This window comes from Hippoglossus hippoglossus, chromosome 6 (assembly GCF_009819705.1).
Source record: "Hippoglossus hippoglossus isolate fHipHip1 chromosome 6, fHipHip1.pri, whole genome shotgun sequence".
In the NCBI taxonomy this organism is placed as follows: Eukaryota; Metazoa; Chordata; class Actinopteri; order Pleuronectiformes; family Pleuronectidae; genus Hippoglossus; species Hippoglossus hippoglossus.
The window spans coordinates 13,199,465-13,208,001 of NC_047156.1; positions in this window are offsets into that span (position 1 = coordinate 13,199,465).

The window sequence follows — 8,537 nt, forward strand, 5'->3', positions numbered from 1 at the left end:
AAGCATGTGGAACCTCAACACACCCCCACCGATCTTATCATTCACTTTATTATTTCCTGTGTCAAAGAAACCATAGAAACCATTTGTGTGGATGTCATTAAATTAATTATAGACTACCTGTGATCAAACGTAATTGCCTCTCTGGTTTCACTGCTTTACATTTTTATCACAGCGTGTATTGATTCTTTTGCTATAAGGTCCTGTGCTCCGTCGCTTATTGACTGAAATCTGCTCCAACATGATATTCATGGTGCTTCGTGTGCAGTAGAAAAGACTTGTGTTATGTTTCAGAGCAAACATGAAAGTTGTATCGTGATCTTCTTTGAAAATGACAGCCTTTTAAAATAATAATGTAAAACAGACGTACGTATTGAATGTACCGGCAGAACATGTGGCTTAATTTGTCTGAAATCAGTTCAGTGTTTACTGTGTTGCACACACTCACACAGGAGATGAGGCTCTATGAAGTAACTGTTATTTATCACGACATTTAATATATTTTATATTTGTATTAGAGATGTGAATTGTGTTGCTTCCTGTGACTGAGAAATGGATAAGAAAACAGCATGATTTACATTTGAAATTTGAAATTATTAAGAATGTAAAAGTAAACTCTTATTTTACTGATGTGTTTCGAAGACAAAAGGAGGAAATAAAAATCATTTGTTTGCATGATATTGTTTCTTTTCTGTAAATTCTGCAAGATGTGGTGATGTAAACTTGCAATTTGTTTGTTTGTTGAATAAAAATGTCAGTGTCAACATCAACTGAAAATGGCTCAGTGAAAACGTTCTGCTGCAGTACGGCTTATATCTTATATCCTTCTCCTTTTTTGCCACTAAAATGAAAACCTTGGTTAGCTACTGTCCATTTTTTAACAGCTACAACAATGTTGTACTATCTGGCACTTGTGAACTGGTAACCTCTATAATGAAATGAATATCTCAGCTAATATTTCAGTGACCCGAGTTTAGCAGCAGTGCTCGTTAAATTTAATTAGAAAAGCACCGATATTGCTGCCGAGTAAAGAATGATGTATTTGTCTCTCGCTCTCTCTCCTTAAATACCCAGTTCTCACTGCCTGTTCCATTCAGCGTCTGCCCTGCGAGCAGATGGAGTTTTCAAGGATTTATGTTGTTAACAAAATTCTATTTTGTCGTGGCCTTAAAAGCTGACGTTCAAAGTTGACAGCCACTAAATGGGGATTCTGCTCAGACATATAAGTACAGAACGAACCCTGAACCTCAGCTTGTGAAACCAAAATCAACAAAAGTCCATGAAATGTTCAGACAAAATTCTAAATTGGGAAATTCTGTGAAACTGGGACAGTTTTCCTCTCAGTAACTTTATCTCTTACTCTGCTATGATCTCTGTGATCACTGACAAAAACCTCAGCTACTTACAGCCGACTGGACAGAGACGTCCAGAAAATGTCCCTTATTGCAGAATTACAGTACGTTCCATTCCCAGACTCTGTACTAACAACTGTGTGTTGATACCATTGACCATCTCCACTTCCTTTCACTGTACAAAAAGAAAGCCAGAATATCACGGACATGAAATATCATATAAAGATATCTTGTCTCATGCTGGTGACGTCTTTGGAGCCAGAGTCTGTGCAGAATAGTCATGGGGGTTTGAAGTAAGGGCTCCAGGTCCCACTGATACACACGCTCAACCAATCACACGCCAGTCGCAGCTGTCAATCCTGATGTTTCACCCTGTTTTCATAGCATCAAATTAGAGATCAGTTTGGATCAGACCGTTGTGCATCAGCAGTTGTGCTCCCTGTGAGGAATAATACTTTGATAAAGTAATTTTGTTCTTTATTCAAGTCTTTTTTTGTGAAGTGATCACATGGAAATGAAAAAGCTAAAACAATGACAGGAGAAATACAGCTGCAGGTCTCACTGTTTAACATGAAGTCACATGAGCGCGTCTCTTCTCTGCCAAATAAATAATTTTTCTAAAAGTCATTAAAGGAGCGTGTTCAAAGATATTTCATGCTTTATCACTCAAACTGTTTATTTCCAGTGTGACACTAGTGAGCCACACAGTTCTGCGAAGCTGCTTAACCTAGAAAGGTTCCTTGACATTTCCTACGGAGAGCCGTCATCTGGATAATGAAGTTATTTACGGTGAAAATTAACATTTCAATACACCAGATGTGAACCAATTTATGTTTATCTGCGTTCTACACTCCCCCTCACTTATAAGCGTATTGTCTCGGGTGAAATTGGCGGGAATACAACTTTAATTTATCTCTTACACGTACACACATATAAATATGTATCATGCATTAATGCCTGTCATAGATACACAAGCATGACTATAATTAATCTCTGGCTTTATAGTTGAGACAAATTAAAAGTCACAGTCTGGGCTCTCGTTCTCGGCAGTGAGCAGGCCATGGTTGCTGAACCTGTGAAAGCTGACAGGATGTGGATGACAGATACATGTTTGGATATTTGCAGAGAAATAATCATCAGTGACCCGGGGCACATACGCCGTATACGACGGAGGATGACATGGACGTTAATCTGGACAGATCCACCTCACAGGCGTCTTATTGCTGAGTGACACAAAACCTAGCAGGTGAAACTGTCACAGCGACATTGATCCAGAAATTAACTCCGGCTCGTCGGGTCTCACTCTAATATTTACGGATGGAGCTGAATCATAGATTTAGTGTCTGGGTATGTGAGTTATTCAGACGGCAAAATCTTCCACCTTGTTGAAGTGACAGGTACTCAGTATGTGCTTATGTATTCAGAAGCAACCACAGCCGTTACAAGTAGAATTTATCATTTATATATATATATATATATATGTATATATCAGAATTTCATTTTTTAGAGAGTTACATCATTGTGTGATGCAAAAACCTAATTATTACTCCATCAATGGGAGCAAGCAGCATCCAAATGATGGGGAATAATGTCCACTACAAGGACTGGGTAAAATCATTTATGTCTGTCGTAAGTGCAAGTGCCTGAAGACAGAGGCTGAGCGAGAATCACGACATTTAATAAATCCTAAGGTTTATAAAATTGGGATCTCATCAATCGCAAAGTAAATTCCACGTTTAATATCTCTCATTTCCTCCAACTCTCTAGGGATTATATTTGCATTACACCTTGAATCTAACCACCTGTTCCCCTCACAGTCAGGTTGTGTTTGACTACAGCGCACAAAGTAAACACGAGTTGTGTAAATTATCATAAAGCTGAACATTAAGCTCTGTGATATGAAGGAATTCATTTTTTTTATATAATAGGATGGGCTCTGATTGGACCTTGGCTTTCACACCAATAGTTTTTTCACTTTAAGTTTAATTTGATGTCTTTATTTCTAGTGTGTAATACTATGCTACCTTTCAGACGAACGTTTTCATTAAGAAAATAAAACAATAGCTTTTCCTTCATTATTTTCATGAGAGCCAGGGACCCAGGAGGCATTTGAGTTCATTATACTAAGAAGCAGAAGACGTGGTTTCATCCATCAACAATTCTTAACAATGTGAACAGACTAATGCAATAATACAAACTCACCAGACATAAGGAGCGGGGGAATTCAGAGTTCAGAGCTGAGGTTTACTGATGAAGAGGAGAACTTCAAGTTATGCGCACACGCACACACACACACACACACACACACAGGAAATCATGATGTCACGACCATGGATGCTATAAACGCGTGGGAGCTGCATGGACTCAAACAAAACACAAATTCTTAAGGTTAAAACATTTTTATACACCAAACAAATTCATTCAAATGGGAAGGTCAGACCCATTTTCTACAAATTACAAACATAGCTGCGTTCACATTCACACACTACATCAGCTCAGGCTAAAAGGGGCTAGTTCCCGTCCACCCACATGGACGACATGCAGGCACAAGAAGCAGCCTGCCGCTCTCACAACTCCTCGGTGAAGCTGATAAACACCTGTAGGTAGGTAAAGGTTTTTTAAAGTACTGATCCCACATTGGCAAATTCTTGTGTTCAAGCAACTGATTAGAAAATAAAAAACCAACTGAGCAAATAATAAAATCAACAAAATAGCTCAACATACATAAGAGGAAAAAAAAACAGTCAGGATACAAGTCATTTACAAACTCTGAACCTTTCTGTTCCGTTTTTTCACTTACCTGCTTCCACAATTCATAGACAATACCCACTGACGAGAGGGAAAGTGTTATCAAGAAGGGACACTTATGTAACACTGATTACAATGTTAATACAACAAAATATTCAGATAAACAAGGACACTTGAGAACAGCCCCTGATCACCTGTTTGTGCATTTCTCTGTTTACTGCACATCCAAGTCATGTCCTGTTGAAAACAACGTAATCAAAAGTGGATACCCAGGTTTCATATGAGGGCTGAATATCAAATAAACCTTCATGAGACAAGTTGACACTGTCATGCTGCAATATGAGGGACAGATAAATACAGGTGGAGGGCACATTCTTACCTTACTTCTAGAGTATTTTTTGAAAGATATTGTGTGTTGTGTATTTTGTCAAGCTCCCTTTTTTAGGGTTGGTTGAGTTTTTATGAACAGACACGAGAGTTTATATTACCTGTGGTTATATATCACTGTATCACTCACGCAATGATTCCATTCACAGGCTACACAGATCGCCTTTTATTATTATCGTTTTACTTGTATATTTTGGATACCTTTGTTTTCAATCATAAATGGTTTGCAGAGACACGTAGAAACAGTTTTTGTTAAATGGAGAAAAGGCAGGATAGAGAGGATGAAATACATCAAAAGGCTCCAGCTGGTATTGAACTACGGACACTACAGTGAGGACACCGCTTTGTTTGTGGTATACGTGCCATAGAGAGAAGATGAAGTGTCCCTTTGAAAGGACGTGGTCTACTCAGTCCAAAGAGGATGAAGGCTAATCCGAAATGAGCTTGTTTTGTCCTCACCTCACCTAGTTGGACACAACGAGAATGTTTAAATGCCCCTGGTTTGTTTTTCATGTGTACTGCTGTTCTAAGAGTCTCTGGGATGAAAGGACGCATTTGTCAGCCGCATTTACAGTAAAAGAGTCATCGAGATGCTGCACACGGGTCGTGGCACTGTGACGCACTTGGTCTTTGTATGCAGCCTCTGAAAGATGTGGTCCCTGAATTGAGACACATCTTTAGAATCTATCCCCAAGTGATAAAGACAGTCACAGTGATCCATTCATCATATGTGTAATTATCTTATACAACTTGTCACAACCTGGCTGAAAGCTGGACAAAGTAGGGAAGGCCACACATGTTTTTATTTGAAGAGATGAACAGGAAATGGAAATGAAGAAATCAAAACCAAATGCTTTGATTTGTGTTTATCAAGGTACCTTTTCAGTTTTAAGAAGCTGGTTCACTCCTTCCCGGGGTAAATCACCATGGTAACTCTTGCTAACGTGCTTCTAAGCTGGTTTATAACGGAGATAACGGATTGAAACCTGTCATCAGCTCAAGTACTGGCCAATCAGGGGAAGGAAAACTGTTCATTGAACGACAAGCAGGCGGGACATTTAGAAGGGGACCAGGCTGATGAGGAAGGGGATTGAGGGTGGCTGATGACCAGCGAGGATGAGGTGATTCTGGGACGAAGATGGGGCTGGATATACTGTACTGCTGATTAGTTGATGATCGATACTGATTGGTGGCAGGTGAAGAGACAAACTAGCAATCAGGAAGCCGGGAGGCCGAGACAGGATTATCAAGCAAATCAAAAGTGAGAACCTATTGTGTCATTAAACACACGTACCATCCCAAGATGCCACTGCATGAAACAAACTCAAACTGAGCTGAGTTTAAAGTCTGTTCGTGTTCAGAGATGTTGCCTCTGGCTGTGGAAACTGGATGTTTCCGCTCAGTCCCGGAGGAGAGCAGAAAGTGTTTCATGTCTGCAATTCTGTGTCAGATATGGACTCTGCCCACTAGTGTTCAATGCAGAAAAGCATTTCTTTTTTACGCATGGTTAGAGAAACCAAGCGGCGCCGCCTGGTCCCCTGGAGCTATATCGGAAAAAGAACTGGTTACAGCACATTGTTTGAATATATTATCATCAATATCTGATGCAAATACACAACTGTATGTGAATGTGATAATGAATGAATAATACTTTTTCTTTGTCATATCAAAAATTTTAAACGTGATAAAGTGGCTGAACAGGTTTATATTTAATTAATTATACAGTTACACAGTTCAACAAATGATTTGAACGAAACAGCCTCATTAATTAGCTTTTATGCAGCCTGTCCAAAAATCATCCGCAAAAGTTGTATTTTTTCAACGCACATGGAGTCAAGTTCCTCAACGAAAAAAATACTAGTGAGGACGCATTTCGCAAACAAATCGGAGATCGCTGAGGATCTCCATAGGAATGAATACACCTCCAGTTGACTTGCATTAGGTCACAGGGCTACGTGGAGACGAGGTGTCGGGCTCTGGGACACATCAAAGTCGTCAACCTGTGCAAAGGCGGAACTTCGGGTTGAACATTGAGGACTTGAGGTGGAATGGCATGGTCAAATATTCTACATGATTTCTAAATTATTTATTTACATTTGAAATAATAGAATAATTATTTGTAGCTAGTCACTAATGTAGCTACAATAAAATATTTTGTTCATGCTGCATATTAAATTGAATCTAGAAAACAAACCACCTCATCATGTTTTATAACTGTCAACATTTTTCATTCAGTGTGATGTTATGTCACCCCCCCCAGTGAATTACACACGAGAGTCTGCTCCTCTAGTGATACCATCTTCTCTTTCTCTGCCTCCTTGCTGCAACTGCTACAACAGATTTACAGCTGTTATTCACACAGTAAACACTGATCATCAGTCGCACCAATACAGGGACTAGGTGCTCGACACACTGTAATTATTAACCTCTTAATTAAAAACAAAAAGTAGAAAACTCCACTACTTGTCTGAAAAGAGGTCGAACAGAGTGAAAGAGAAAAAGCAAAACCGATTTAAAAATGCAAAGCAATTAATCAAGCACTTGAAAACCATGAATCACGCAGCAGATTGGTGTTGTGCAGACAGACACTGATGCTTTCTGTCCCTCTTTCCCAATTTTCTTTTTTTATATCTGCAGCGGAGCATTTGTTCAAATATCACTGTCACACCAGAGTAAACTGCAAACAATAACGCTGTGTGTGGTTTAGTTGTGTGACTTCTCTCTTCTGTGTCGGCTGTCTCTGCATAAGAGGTGGGTTGTTTTGTTTCCAGTGCACAATTTCTATATGGATCTGCATTCAGACACACGCAGAGCATATTATCTGTCACTCTTTGTATTCTTGCCTGCAAAGTATAATATACCCTCTGTGTGTTTTCAAATAAATCCAGAATTCAGACAAGAATGTGCCAATAAAGTCAAGAATAGATGAGCACCAATTCTTCCCTTGTTTTGTACACATTCATGTATAATATCTGAAGAGAGAGAGTGACAAATCCAGATATAAGGGACAACATCTCACTGGGATCGCTCGGCTCACATTCGGCACCACCCGTGTCCTCCAGGTTCCTGCTTCTCCAACCAATCCACCTGCACACCTGAGCCAACCCATCAACCCTATCGCCCTGAAGCAGTATATAAAGCTGTTTTCACATGAGGAGTTTGGAGACTTTACCTTTCACTCATGCACAATGCAGTAAGAGAAAGTCAGGAAAATATCACTGTCACGTAAGGGGTGGGATCTATGCAGGAGGCAGGACATGACGTATACATTTCACTGAGGAAATCCCGTGTTTTTTTTAGTACTGCACATCAAAACCAAGGGATTTAAAATCTCGCCCTTTCCAAGTTGATGTTGGCTCCTCTTTTTTCATTCTGAGATATTAGATTTTTTTTTCAGTGGATGTGTTTTACAGGGGGGAAAAATCAAGATGGTTTTTACGTGTATAGTCCTCCCGGATAATCTCAGGAGAATATCCAGAGTTCAGGGCGTGTGAAAGTAGCTTAAGAAAACCTACGTTTCATATTACAAAATAATTGAAGCATGAATTCATGCTCTAATTATTCTCCTCGCTGTGTTTTTGCTATATTCATAAATTCTTCTTTTCAACATTTCATATCTGAAACACAGACTGTAACAATATGGCATCCTGTGGTAATATTTTTTATTTCTAACAATGCAAAACTAAATGTTTTACTTGCAGTGACTTCGGCATCTACCTCTAATAAACCCACACCTGAATCAAGGCTCTGTACTTCCAGTTTGCAATTAATATCAAGTCTCAATGCCTTATAAATGCTAATTGTTCCAGAAACATAATGGCTTTCTAACGAGGAGTTATTTCCTTTGATTGTCTTCATATTTTTTCAGATTTGTGACGGCTGTCTGGTTTTTGTGCTCGCACGTCTGTAAAGACTCAAAACAATCTGGGTATGAGAAGCTGTAAACACTGTGACGTGAGGATAAAGATCTCCTCTTAATGAGCGCTATTTGATGCTGCCAGACTAGACACAACGCACAAAGGCATTCGAGTGGAGAAACACTGAAACTTTTCC